At 37.2% G+C, this 15,628-nt stretch overlaps 1 protein-coding gene across 10 annotated transcripts in view; it reads left to right on the plus strand.

Annotated features, from left to right (window-relative positions):
- LOC141915273 (serologically defined colon cancer antigen 8 homolog) overlaps positions 1–15,628 on the plus strand; it is a 214,106-nt gene that overhangs the window by 62,075 nt on the left and 136,403 nt on the right. For 5 of the 10 annotated variants that reach the window (XM_074806741.1, XM_074806746.1, XM_074806750.1 and 2 more), the window contains exon 1: positions 6,318–6,444. The exons of 2 other annotated variants lie outside the window; for them this stretch is intronic. The gene's annotated coding sequence lies outside the window, so the exon portion shown is untranslated. Of the gene's footprint in view, positions 1–6,317; positions 6,445–9,051; positions 9,084–13,017; positions 13,039–15,628 lie in introns of those variants that run through there. 3 more of the 10 variants (XM_074806742.1, XM_074806751.1, XM_074806745.1) reach the window with 3 other exon arrangements.

Consider the following 15,628-nt stretch of genomic DNA (forward strand, 5'->3'; position numbering starts at 1 on the left):
TTCCAAACTGAATTCTGTTTTGAAGATCTTATATGAGTCAAGTTTGTTAAAGCTTTGAATTTTTGTTTTCCAGAATATTTTATATCGCTCTTGGAGTATGTGTTTGAACCTTTTAATATGCTGATAGGTCTGGCCAACTTCTAACAGGTTGAGACTATTTGTAGCAGACAGAATGGCTTTTAGGAAAATAGTCTAGTCATTTGTCTGGTTTTTCATAGAACTCAAATCTTTCACCGTTATATTTACAATATAATTTACATTTGTACACATGTGGTTATAAAAGTTAATTATACGGGAAAATGCATCTATATAAATCGGTAGTCTTCCTAATTCACCGAGTACTGCTAAATTGGTTGTTTTTTTGTTTACATGCAATATGAATTTGCAGAATTTGACAGTTAATTTATTGAGTAGGTCATCCTTTTCCATTACTTCCTCAATTGGGAATGTACCCTTGTTTTTGAATAGTTTCTTAGCAGTGCTCGTTTTTGGTAAACAAATCTCACAACCATATAGTAGGATGGGTGTTACCAAAGTGTCAAACAGCTTTAACGATACATTGGGTGGACAATCTTGAATACCAATCATTTTTTGAATACTGAACATGGCTCGGTTAGCCGATTTGAATAGATCTTCTCTAGCTTTGTTAAAACACCCAGATGCTGTAAATATAAGTCCTAGATATTTGTACTCTTTTACTAATTCAACATTAATTCCATTTATATAAAAATGTGTGTTAATTGGTATATGGCCTTTCTTATTAAAAATTATTGCCTTACTCTTTTCAATGTTTATTTCTAAATTCCATTTTTGACAGTATTCTGCAATTTTGTCAAGGCAGTTTTGAAGACCATGTTTAGAATTCGACACTAATACAAGATCGTCTGCATATAATAGATAATTTATCAGTATGTCGCCCAGTGGAACTGGGTCACAAGACTCATCGAATATTGACATAATATCGTTAATAAAAATGTTGAAAAGCATCGGACTCAGAGTGTTTCCTTGTTGTAACCCAATATTTGAGCTGAATTTGCTGGATGTTTGGTACTTGTTAAGTTTCACTCTACAGGTGATATTCCGATACATACTTTCAATGATGCGAATGAAGTGATCTCCTAATTCTAATTGTTTCAATTTGTATATTAGACCCTGGTGCCAGACTGAGTCAAATGCTTTTCGGAAATCAATGAAACAGGTATAGAGTTTATTGGATGAGGATAATTTCTTATCGACAAGTCTATTTAGTGTGAACATATGATCTGTGGTCCTACATTTAGGCATGAAACCAATCTGCTGAGGTAAAATCAAATTGTTTGATTTCAAGTGCTTTGTTAGTCTGACATTCAGGATATGACAAAACACTTTACCGAGACAACTGCTTAAGGTAATTCCCCTATAGTTATCGGGCAATGATTTATCGCCCTTTTTATAGAGAGGAGCAATCAGGCCTTCAGCCTATGAATCTGGATAGAAGCCGCTAGAATAAACGTAGTTAAATGATTTTGAAAGGGGCTTGACAAGATAGTCTTTCCCGTACTTTAAAATTTCGTTGGTTAATCCATCAGGCCCTGGTGACTTGTTGTTCTTCAGGGCTGATAGAGCTTCCGAGATTTCTCTTTCCGTGATAAGAATGTCCAATTCAGTAAAAGTAGGTAAATCATTTGGTAAACCCCCCAGGTCTGCTCGGTTTAGTGAGTTTGCCTTTGCTAAATTTATAGACTTGAAATGGTCAATAAATATTTCCGGATCACAGATATCATTTTTATTCATTGTTTTCCCTCCATCGTTCTTTAACTCTTTGATTATATTCCAATAGTCACGGGGTCTGCCTTTTAGTGAGGTAAGCATTGAAAGCTTGGATTGCCGAAATGCATTGCGTTTAACTTTAAGAAGTTTGCGGTATCGTCTTTTCAGTATGAAATATTTCTCTCGGGTGACCCCATTAGTTTGCTTATGCAACATTTTCCCTGTGGCACGCAAATCATTCCTGAGAGACGAGCATTCTTTATCAAACCAACACTTTTCGCAGTTTACCTTAGTATTCTTTTCCATGTGTCTTTTCTTGGGCATTTTGATATCTTTATGTAGTATGGCCACAAATTCATCAACTATGTTGTTCACAGTGTGAATATCAGCAGTGTCTGAGGACCAGACATCTTTGTTGCATAGGTTATCTGATTCAATGATGATATCTGGGTTTGATAAATACGAGTCTATTTCTTCTGGGTCTTTTAGTTTAGCAAACTGACTATTGTAAAAATCTGTATAAGTTGGTGGGTTATAGGCTCCCTCAGGAGGTGCAACTGTTTCGTATTGCAGGCCCAATCCTATGGCACAATGATCTGAGAGCTCACTAAGTTGGATATGGACATGAAAGTATTTGATAAGAGGGAAGATTTCATCATTAATTAGAGCCAGATCTACAACACAACTTCCATTCCATTGGTGACAGGTATATTCACCAAAGTGGTCACCGGGGCACCGACCATTTAGAATACATAAATTATTGGACATACACATTTCAACTATATTCTTGCCCATTTTGTTAACCGTTTTATCTTTGTTCCTCCTTATGGGCATTTCATTGACTGGTATGTCTAATTCGTTTAATACTGGTATGTATTCACTGTCATTTAAGTTACCGTTATTACATTCATTTATAAGTCCAGTCCGAGCATTAAAATCCCCTAATAATAGGATATTTCCAAGACTTGAGTATTTGGTGCACCCTAATTCAAGTAACTGAAAGTTCTCGTCTGAATTCTTCGAACCAAATGTAGAATTAATTGGGCTCATGTAACATGCAGCAATAAATAGAGGTTTCTGTTGGATATCATGACTTGTGGTAGGGGTATATTTTAACCAAATTATTTCAGACGAAGACCTTTCAATTAGTTCCACATTATTCTTTAAACTATTTTTACATAAAATCACTATTCCACCATAGTTTCTTTTTGCATTTATACTACGTTTCCTTGTTAGATGGATGCTAAAATAATCCGATATTTGTGGAAACGAGTCTTCATCGGTGTGCGTTTCGGTGAGACAAACAATGTCATAATTTTCATAATTTTCTGTTTTAAAAAATAACTGTCATTTAACTTGTTAGTGTACTGGTTAGACAGTCCTTGGATGTTCCACGCACCTATGTTGAGCATTTTCACGGACTCTGGTAGTTATTGCGGTCTAACCAAACTCTCGTCTACGAGTGAAAAGGTTTAAGGCTCGTCGCACTGAGCTTGCAAGATTGTTCGCAAAACGTTTTATACCATCTCTATCGTTAATATGCACCGGATCTCGGTAAAAGTGTTGGCGATTGTTGAGGTTCTCGTGGCGGCATACGAAAGTGTTTTTGTCAAATTCCGCATGGCTTTCAAAAGTCGCATTGAATATACGTGACTGTATGTCGTATCTGTTATGATCGAATCTAGGCGGCACTAGCGATGTCACTAATTTAGTCTCCGGAAATTTGTTTTTGATTTCATTGACAAGATCAATATAATGGTCCACACACTTATCGGCACTATTTGTGTTACGGATATCATTGGTCCCTACATGAAGGACAATACACGACGGATTTTCACTGATATCCCTGACAGCGCTGGATGCTTCATTTATTGTGTACGCTGTTAGTTTCTCGACGTCACACGAATCGTTAACAAAACGGTCAGGATCAATGAGCTTCGTATTAGAATCACCTATGATAACCACTCGTCCACGCTCACGACGACTACGAGTGCTGCGGCTACGCTTGTCACCATGGTGAGATGTTCGTCGACTTCGTTTATGGACGACTTCGAATGACGCATGACGATCACTAGTTTCCGGACAGTCGTATACGCTTTCATCACTGGGACTATCGGTAGTCAGTGGGTTACGGTGAGAATGGGCATCCGGACTGCGCGACTCATTCAATTTCTCGACATTCGATTTTTCACGCGAGCCCTTTCCTGCAGGTCTTTCACCTCGTTTCTCAAATCATTGTCATCATTATATTTCTGTAGGATGTCTTTTATCCTGCAGGCGTTCCTGTCGACAACTTTTTTCAGGTGGTCGACGCCCTTTTCCAAGTTCGGTAGCGGCGTTGACAGTTCAGAGATACGGTCGATTCGTATGATCGCGTCATCAATTTTAGTATGTATGGATTTTAGTTGAGGAGTCTGTACGCATTGGTTCACTTGTTGAGTTAGGGTGACTATGGAGGCCTGCAGTGACTTAAACATATCCAGAATCTCGGCACCATCTAGTATTGTAGAGCTGGAGTCAGTCTGGCAGGCAGCATTAGCAGAGAAGTTGTGGATTTCCACAGACGTACTGCCATCTTTAAATGACTTCATATCGGCAGGTTCGGAAGTTTGGGCGTCATCGGCTTTTCGAACCAGGTTAGACGGGTTACATAGCGGGCAGATGTAGATCTCATGTATGTCGGACGTTATCCGGGCCATGTCTTGTTTCGGGAGGCCAGTACATAGATTATGCGTCCAGCTTTCACATAAAGAGCATTGAACCATCTGTCTGTTATCTGGGTTTTGGCAAACGGTGCAACTAGACTTTTGAGGAAGTTGTTTGGGTCCATTCTGAGGCGACTGGTGGCCTAACTGGCTCTGTTTAGGTTTATTCAGTTTTTCCAACATTTTCGGGAAGGTGTCACTCACCCAGAGTAGGTACGAGTTCCCTTGGATATACAGCTTGGGAGTCTTTTTCGTTGACCCTCTATACAGAGTTGCGTAAATGGTACCCAATTCGTTGTTCTGGCTGTCAGTATACATTCCAGTAAACTGAAGACCGTGATCCCCGCGGTCTATCGGATTACCATAGCTAGCGCGGAGTACCTCGAGGATCGACTTCGCTTTTTCTTTGCATAGCTCTATTACCACTGACTGTGTTTTCTCACTAATCACAACCTTGCGGCTTAACAAACCTAGTTCATCATCAGGTGAGTTTACCGTAGTTCTGCTGCTGGATCTTCTCTCAGATTTCTGGCCTTGCTGGAGTATATGGTCTCTCAGTTGGGTGTAGGCCTACGCAGAGTTCAGTTTCTGGAACGAGGTGGTGGCATCAGATCTGTTGCACTTATCAGGGTGTATTTCTTTAGCAATGGAGATGTATTTGATCCTAACATCATCAAGGCTTGAAGGCAGCTTATCGAGTTCTAAGATTTCGAGAAGTTCCGCGATGTTATTTCCGGGTTCCATGGGCGCCGCCATATTGGATTTTATATGCAATACCGACGGAAAAGTTTCACAATAAATTTCACACATGAATATACGACGATCGACGAATATTACAGACCAGAACGTTGTTCGGCTTTCTTATCTTTCTATAGCACATAGCCTTTTCTGCCTACGTCGGGGTAAACAGCATTAAATTGTAATTTTCTCCGGACACGTAGTTTGTTGTGATCACACGTGTGTATATATGATACCGACGCCACCTGATCCTTTTTTTATGTGAAATTTACATACAGCGCCACCCGTTGATAGTGAAACTAACCCGAGCTATACGGGTGTTAAATAGATACGCTAGCAAACCGGCATTCTCATAATGCGTGTTCACTTTCACGGAATGATTAACTTCACTACCAATGTACCACTGAAATTGACACATTGTCTCAGGGGGTTGTTATGTTCAACATTAAATCAAAGAAATGGACAACAGTTCAGTAACATATTTCCATCCCAAACGATGATTTTAATAATTGAAAATTGGGCCAGGTGAGAATCAAAATTGCGTTGTCACCATCAATTAAAGTATATAAATCGTTTAATTCGGCTTGGTTTACATTCGGATTTTCACATATTTCGGACTAAAATTGTCCATTTCTTTGATTTTATGTTATCAATTTACAGTAGGCCTACCGGCCCTACACCAAGACGAAATCATTTTAGAAAGCACCATGGTGCCTTCTCGGCCGCACGGAAAATTATCGTAATAAATGGATTCCGTATCTTATATTTACAGTGAATCAAGAGGTTTTAAACCTATATCTAATGCACATAGAACCAAAATCAGTGCGACTTATAATAAAAATAAACTGTAAATTATCATGTGAGTTATCATTTGACATCAACCGAAATCAGTTTTTGTATCGGCTAAAGCCCAACGCACACGGCAAAACATTTGTTTCGCCGAAACAGAAAACGATTTATATATATATATATATATATATATATATATATATATATATATATATATATATATATATATATATATATATATATATATATATATATATATATATATATATATATATATATATATATATATATATATATGCCCTGATTTGGATATTATCGGAGCTACCCTTTATTGACATTCACAGTTGGCGGATTGTTGAACGTTTAGCCTGCATGTAAATTCTTGTCTTCCGTCGTCGTCGGCAGTAGGCCTAAGGTAGTACTGCAAGCTCGTAGCCGTCGCAAACAAGTCGGAGGAAAAGTGGTAAGGCCATTTTTTTATTGTCTCCACAGGGACTTGACACAAAAGGAATATATTATAAGGATTATAATTGTCATCCGATTTACTTGAACTCAATTTTCGAGGAAAGATAATAAGCATCTTGTAGTACTGTGTTAGCTATATCATCTAATCCATAAAAGATTCATATAGCTCCAATCTTACTGAAAGAAAGCTTTTTGGAATGGAGAGGGCTCAAATAACAACAGGCCTATGCTTTTTATATTTTTGAATTATCTTCAGTAGTTTTCGAGATATCGCAAATTGAAGTTTGAAAATTTGAGTGAAAAGTGTCTTATATGGTTGTACTCCTGTAGGCCCATCTTATGGACTGAAGCCTACATGCACAGTCTTTCACATAAGTCCCAGACTTAAGTAAGGCTGTGTCCCGGACATGTTAAATGCATAGCCCTTGCAATCATGCACCGGGCTGTACTTCCGTAGGCCTGTCTTATGGACTAAGGCCTACATGCACAGTCTTTTCGCATAAGTCCCAGATTTATGGCCGTGTCCCAGAGACTGTCTTCATTTGCATAGCCCTGCCACGGCTGTACTCCCGTAGGCTAGTCTAAAGGACTAAAGCCTACATGCACAGTCTTCCTTTCGGCTACAAAAGAAACTTACCAACACGAGTAATGACGAGACCATAGGCCTAAGAGAAAATTCCGCTTCGACCGGTACTCCGAAAACGAAGTGGCTTCTGCTGAGATTGCCACGCCATGCAGTGAGATATATTGAGATGATTTCAAGTGAAATTATTTTTTTCACAACAAAATTATTGAAATGAATCAAACATGATTGTCGAGACCTGTCAGTCAGGATTATGCTTGATTAGTCTAGTACCTAGCCGTTGTTCCTGAAACAACGTCTAGGGCGAAAGTGCTCATATAAGGTTAATTTTCGTCCCTCATTTTGAGGGACGAAGCTTTGAGCGTCTATTTCACCCCTTAAAACACCCCCAACTTACCTCAAACTGACTGTTCTGTAATCAGATGGAAGGTAACTATTGTTTGTGCATAAATTTGTAATCCTAAGTAGCTTTTGACGATCGTAGTAGCTCAAAACTTTTGACTAGTCGCCTCAAAAAACAGTTGAAGTGAAGCAACATAACAAATATGGCGGCTTTTCGTGGTGCATGATGGGAGTGTAAATTACGGATTCGAACTTAAACTTGGTGCCAATGCAGATATTAATCTTGTTTCAAGTTATTAAGGTTAAAATTGACCAAAATTTATGCGTTTTATCAACAAAAAATAACATTTAGAGTAATTTTAGAGAGACATATTGAATTTTCACATTTTATTAATTTAGTCCGTATTGGAAATCCCGATAGTGGCAATCAATTCAAATCAAATCAATAAATTCTCCGGTTCGCGATTTAAATCATCAAAAAATTTATTATAAAACACGTTTTCAAAGTCAACAAGGTAACTAATTTATTTATTTTAGTACAAAGGTTTGATTTGACACTAAAATCAGTTGTTGCATTGCAATTAACAGGAGTTAACCTCTATAGGCCTATGATACTTTTGCGTCAGACGTTGTACGGACCTGTAACAACGACTGGTATTCAGACTAATGCTTGATAGGCCTAGAGGCCTATTGCAAATTGATTATATAGGCCTATCAATATACCAATAATAAATATTATTTGCTTAATGAATTTATTAAAGAATAGCAGAAAATCAGGCTTGGCTTAGCTCAAAACTCTAAAATTTGAAACATTTTCATGATTTCATAATAACATCAATCAGTTAGAAAACATAAACCAAGCAATAGTAATAATACTAATAATAATAACTAAATAATAATCCATTTGTTTTGTTTTGAGCTTGATTTCAACATTATCTTGTATATGATTCAATTTTGCTGCTTTTGCACAATCCCCTCCCATCATGCGCCTCTATTTTTGCCCATCACAAGCCTCAATTCATCCTCAAGCCTCATTCATTAGAGGCCTCCCTCTTTCAACAGCCACTTTACTGACGGGAGCATAGTGGCAGTCAGCGCGCGCCAAAAAAAAATTTTTTTTTCGGATCATTTCGCCGAATCTGTGCTAATATTCAGAAATATAGAGATAAATAATTATGATTCGCAAAATAAATACAAATAAAGCTGCGATAGGCCTAACTGTTTTCTGCCTTGCTGGATAGATTGGAATGCAGGAATGCATGCAAAAATTTCACTGAAATCAGTTCGTAATGTGTGTCAAGTTAGGGGGAAATAATATCGACGACGAGTCGGGGTTCATAGTCTCATTCCATGACTTTCAAGCAACTTTTTGAGCACCAATTCAATGACCTGATTCGTCGTTTGAATTGACAATAATAGACCACAATTAAATGACTTCGACTATTAAATGCATTAGGCCTATATCAAAATACTTTGAATTATATTTGATACAGAAACATTATTTTACATACAAATTATTCAAATAAAGATTATCATATTATATCAAAAACAGTATATCCGGTATGACCAACAGTAGGAGTTTAACATATACTCTAATTATCCTTTTTCCTTTGATAATTTCATGTTTCTGATGAATGTTTTCATCTAGATTTGACAGTTCTGTACGCTTTTCCTTTGCAGATCTTCGAAATGTAACAGATTTTGCTATAAGAGTATGGACTTCCTGAAGCACCATTGCTTTTTCTGCTTGTTCAGCAAACTTGTCAGTAGATGTTTGTAAAGAGTCAATATCGCCCTCAACCAACTTCCTTTTCATTTTTCAAGTTTCTAACTCAATACATTCCTTTTTAGCCCACTTGGGACTTTAGTCCCAGCGGGCTATTGCGTTCACTTTTCGTCCGTCCATCCGTAGACGGAATCCAGTTATTTTGGGATGTTTTGAAGACGCTTCAATGTAATGTCTTGATATTTGGGTTACACATGTATCTACCCTAGACACATCTTCAGCCCAAAAACTCGCCCTGTCAGTATCAAGATGGCCGACTGGCAGCCATTGTTGTTAGCCAAAATCAACGCTTTTTACACATTTTTGTCAGCAGTATGAGGTTGGCATTGAGCCAATTCATGTAAAATCGCGGTACGTTTTTTTATGTGAGCATTTTTTTCATTGGTTTCTCGGGTTAAACGACGTATAATCGATGCGATTGAAGACATGACGAACCTCCGTCGATGACATGGTCAACTTTGTTTAAATTCGACGCAAAAACTGTTTTTGGCGGAAAAATTCTTAGCTCTTGCGTATAAAATTGCAATGACCTCGATACGGAGGCGTCATCTCTACGAGCGAATGTGATTGGCTGTTTTTGGGATATACAGGGAATTCCGGCGCTACTAAAATAATTATGGGAACGCCATTAATGGCGAACGTTTCATTGGACTATGTGCTGTATATGTGCGAATTTTAAATGCTCATTGCTGGTGAGAATATAATCATTTCACATATCGCCATAGGTATTGTTTCATTTTAATACCCGGTGAATGTGTTGATTGAGATTGAGGTGACGCAAACGTTCACTATATGTCAAGGCCTCCACGTGCGCGGGAGTGCTAACATTAGACTGTTTGCGCATAAAAACACACGCTCATACAGACTTCTATATGGTGATGCTGTAACCCTGCTCGGCGCGTGCACGTTTGATATGATAACAGGCTGAATAATCGTCGTAGCAGATGAGCGCTGTGTTTTCTGTTTGATAGAATTTGTAATAAATTTTCTTGTGACCTGAAAATACTAAGCAGCAAACTATAGGTATAGGCCGAGGTCTGAATATTGTAGTGGTAAATTCCAGGATTTAAAACGATTTATCTAATACTACGTCGCGGTTTTAGCTTCCGCGGCCATACATTAGAAAAGGTTTCGTTTCCAAGACTCATCAGCCACCCTCTGATATGTGACATCATGAATTTTATTTGAATATTTTTTCATATTGTGAAAAATAGTTCTTTGAAAATATAAAATAGTTTCCAATGCCGCGCCTACCTGTACCCTACGAAATTTTGGACGTAGACCATAAACAAATGTTTATCTTTGGTCTTATTTGACTACAAAATAATTCCTTAAGAAAGATAAAATACAATATAGCTGCAAAGCAGCGATAACGGGTTTTCTGCACAGTCTTAGAATCCTGTTCAACGGTGGATTTCGACGAAGCATTTGATAATGCACAACATCAACCATCACTAAACAGGCTATTAGGAAACAGTATCCATGATAGGTCGCTCAAATGGCTCAGCAGTTATCTCTGAACGAAAACTTGTAACCGAAATCAACGGAACACCTCATCTTGGAATAAGTCGATCTAACTAGAGGAGTCACGCATGGTAGTATCCTGAGCTGTCTTCTGTTTAATTTCCTAACAAATAACATATACAGAAATCCAAAATATACCAGACCGAGTAAATTTCCACAACGACCTTAACACGCCGTTCGACCAAAAAACTTAATGTTCCGACAAGAAAATCTTGTTCGAATGAAAACAATTCTGTTTGATCGAACAATACGCTTTTTGTTTGAACCAAAAATTTTCTTCATTCTGACAAAAAAATGTGTTTGAATAAAAAGCTATGTTATTGTTGGAATGAAAAACTTTTTGTCCCGGCAAAAAAAAAACCTGATGAATATCACCGGCCAAGGATGGCAGCAATGGCTTGTCTGTCTGGTACGCAGTCAAGAACGGTGTGATAGTTTTTGCTATTGAAACATAAGTGTGTAACTAACTGTAAGTGTGTAACCGGTATCACTAAACTTGATGCAGCTAGGTCTTTTATGAATTGATACGGTTTGGATATCGGTATATCTGCTTTCTTTAACGTCTGTACGTGTTCTACAAACGTAACAATATACGGCGAAATTTCAGTAGCACATTCTGGTGCTGGTAAATCATTAAGCCACCTAAAACAGAGAATCACTCAAGGAATTCAATTGTAAAATTTTTGTGATAATATGTATAACTTATGAAATAATATCTATCAATCACTTACCTAGTGGCACAGAACTTTTGCGGAAATGTTTTGGTACCTGTTATCTTCGTGAACATTTCTCTTCTGGCCGGTGCGTTTTTGAACAGGTTGTAAAGATTAACCATTAGTGTCTCAATATCCCAGTCAGTAGCTTGGTCACCTGTTTTGAATGCGTTGTGTATGACATGCAATCCACAACTGCCGATGTTGAGTATTCTCGTACGGGTGTTACCCGTGTTGGCTATTTCATCTTGCAATAGTTCATAAAATCTCCAATTTACATTGGGTCCATCCATAGATAATGGAATTAGTTTTGAATAGTCCAGATCACGGAAACGCTCAGTAAAGGATCGAAGCATATCTTCTGCTTTAGCTTGACCAATAAAGTCTGATCCATAATATGAAGACCGAACTTGGTCATAGTCCCAGCATCTTATCAAAACATCTAATTGTTCTGTTTGAGTCCGTTGATTCAGAGATTCGTCGAAAAGTAAAACATATTCTTGGTCCTTAATATTTCTGGGCATAAGGTCTTTTATATGAGGCATAATCCCAAAACGAACAATGTACGAGATTTTTCGTTCACTTAATGAAAATTGTTCTGCTATTCTACTGTCCGGAAAACATTCCTTGACTATGTTGTTGAATCCGGAACAAGAGCTGTAGCTGTGGTGGCTATTTATCAAATTCAAAGCAATCTTGATTTCCGATTTCAAGACAGCATCTTTCGAAACATATGAATCCATTGAACTATAAAATAGAATAATATGAAGATGTTATATTTTCTATTTGCAAACTAAACCCGTTTAACAAGAGATAATTACTTGAAGTAAAGATAAACTTACCTTGATGATAGTTGAGCGTTACATGCATTTGCTGACAAAACTGTACGATTATAACTCGAACATGAATACATGTTATCCAAAGATACTGTAGACTTTGCCAATTCAGTCGATGCCAAATGTAATTTACTTTTCATGTGGCTTTTCAAAGCAGCTTCTCCCATGTTACTAATACTGAAACTTCGATGTCATATTTAATACCTGGCTTCCCTCATATCTTTACATTTATCGATCTATTGGCTATAGGCCTAATCGTCACGCTCTACATTTTCCAGGCATTCTTATGATCATTTTCCTGGCATTCTTATGATCAGTAGATTTTAAGAGTTTTAACAGTGAACTTTTAACTGTGACCTGCAGATGATAACTAATGACCGATCTTCTAAAAACCATTTGAAAACTTGTCTCAGCAATAATTGAATTAGTATGTAATAATTGTAGCGTAGTACATATAATCAAAATTAACTTTAATTGATTACCACTAGATACAGTAGTAGTTTGTCACCATTGCTAATTTCAAATGAAAAATCAATTGAAACATCAGAAGAGTCAAGAGAACAAAAGCAGGCCACTAACGGATCACACGTTTTGCCTATAGCAAATTACATTCAATTGGAATATAAATTAGACAGTGTGTTGCCATTATATTTGCATTGACCAGAATCATTGTCTTCATTGTAGTTGAGATGAATCAAGACATGTGTGAACTAGACCTAACAATGCAATGATCAGATCTGATAATGTACAATGCCTAAGCTATAGATTCTCTGTGACTAAAAACTTCAAAATCTATTCGCGCGGTAAGGTAGATCGCTCTCAATGACCATGGCCATGAATCAATGACTTTAGAGGCAATTCCATGACTTTCAAGGCCTTGAATTGACCTATTCCCATTTCATGACTTTCCATGACTTTCGCTATGAACCCTCATTTCGTGAACCTGAATGGCAAAAACATTGTATCTTTGTTATTCTTGAGTCGAGAATAACAAAGAAACAATGTTTTTTGACAATGATCGGTATGTACTGTAGGAAATATAGTATTGATAAATGGTTGAAGCCCGCGGCCAATTGAAGTAATATATTCTTTTATTTTGATACCTCGTCGACGCAACAGCTTTTCTCCTCTACATCTCTTCGTCATGTTTTATTTAGGCCTAAGACTCACTGGCACTCTTATGATTTATCCTAGTAAATACACATTAAATTTGGTAAAGAAAAATAGGTATTGTTAAACTAACTGTTTGAAGCACGCGGCCAAATCACTGGCTGTAATAACTTAAAGAAAATACTGACAAACTCATAAATTTGTACTGACAGCATATTTCTGAGGTTGGCGGGTCTGCGCTAGACGGTATTCGTTCATTTTCCCTCCGGTTATTTTCCCTCCAGTCAATTTCCCTTAGTCATTATCCCTCTGATTGTTTTCTCTCCTAAAACGATCGTTTTCCCTCCAAAGAATATAATGTTACACAAAGAAGGGACTTTTGTATGTTCACTTTTCTAAAATTGGTAGAAGAAGGAATAGTTAACGAGTAGGTTTACTTTTCTAATATAGATATATAGTCCAATATAGATAAATTCTATGCATCCTGGAATAATAATAAATGGAATGATCCCTGGAATAATCCTGGAACCATTCATAGATCAAAGGGACTCTCGGGTTAACCCAGCATGTGAGCAGAACTCACCACTGAGATCAAGAATAGCAATCATCCATATAAATCGAAGGTAAAGTAAATTGCAGTTATCTATTTTAAAAAGCATTAACTATGATTATACTTGACATAGCAAATTACAGGTTATAACCTTATCAAATCATTTTATTTTATACTTTTCCTTCTGTTTATTATCTATTCTTATTTTTACTTTACCTTAAAACCATTTTATGACCTCAAAAATAGAATGACAAAATTCCAGATAAGTGCGCCTTCTTTTCCCTCCATTAATTATCCCCCCACCCCCAACAAAGTCTTACAAATAAGATGTTAATGTCGTTCCTTTTTAAGAAAATATCGGAAGCGCCAATGGAATCCTTATCTTCCCTCCTTTCCTATTAGATATAATGGGGGAAACACATGAAATAGGCATTGAAACAAGTAGATAATTAAAAAAGAAATTCTAATCTACCGGTATGTAAAAATTAATTATATTTCATATTGTTAACACCACATTATCGTTATAATAATTTTAATAATATTACAAAATATATTTACACATATTACATAAGACATTAAATAAGTTACAGTAAACTCAGACAAGTACAATTTACACATCACACGTTTCAAATTATGCGCAGTATGACATATTTGAGTAAATTATAAGAAGGCACAGTTACAAAAAAACCGAGTAAAGAGCACAGTAATTGAATAATATTAAACCACAGAACAATGAAATAATGATGTTTTGCCAAATCAATTGAGCAATATAGAATATTTAGCAGATATCTAATGATATGGTTCATATAATTGATAAAAGTTCATGAACATTTCAAAACTCAGTTATTTCACTCAGCACCAATGGTAATTGTCAACTTAATGATTTAACAGACGCATATTCCAACCAACACCACGCAGAAATTCTGCCATATCCTTCCGCCTAGTATTACAATCCGTGCACAAATTTCTCAAACTATTTTGTAAGTCCACATATTTTGTACGGATGTGCTTTGCCAGGCGTTGGCCAATTCGATCTTGTTCAATGATAGCACTTAACTGCAGCATTCTCGTGCTGAAATGCCTGAATAGTCCGCCAAATAGAGGGATGACGATGCCCAACAAGATTGAAGAATTTATTATTCCAACCTTCACAGAAATTATTTGTCCGCGCGCAATTATCTTAAGTAGCCTGATGTACATTCCATTTAGCAGGAGGGAAACGTGGCGGAACCCGTCTAAATCTAATAACACCACCAGGGGCACGCACATTACGATAAGTCTCGGGAACATTATCCATTAGATATAATAATCCATCTGGAACATCATCTATTGGTAAGAAGGCAAGTCCATCGATCATACCACAAAACAACTGGAATTCTTCATTTTCCATATAATATTGTTGTAACCCTAGCGCCTGAACCTTTCTCCACGTCGCTTGCGTTAGATGGTAAAAACATCCACGTATTCTCTCCTGTTCATCGCCATCATCGAACGCTGCCTTCGCACCTTGGTATACTGCCATCTCAAAATCTACTATAACCATCTCGGGATCGGGGAAGATGTTCTGTTGCTGACACTTCTCCAGTAACACGCTGATCAGTTCTTGATATATCTCCTTGGTCTTGCGCTGGAGAAATGCGTAGACTACTGTTATCGCCGAGTCACCACATGGCACCCTTATAATATATATCTGTTCAAACAGCGTTGGTGTCATACTAAAGTTACCATCCATGTACCA

This window comes from Tubulanus polymorphus, chromosome 1, assembly GCF_964204645.1.
Source record: "Tubulanus polymorphus chromosome 1, tnTubPoly1.2, whole genome shotgun sequence".
Taxonomy (NCBI): Eukaryota; Metazoa; Nemertea; class Palaeonemertea; order Tubulaniformes; family Tubulanidae; genus Tubulanus; species Tubulanus polymorphus.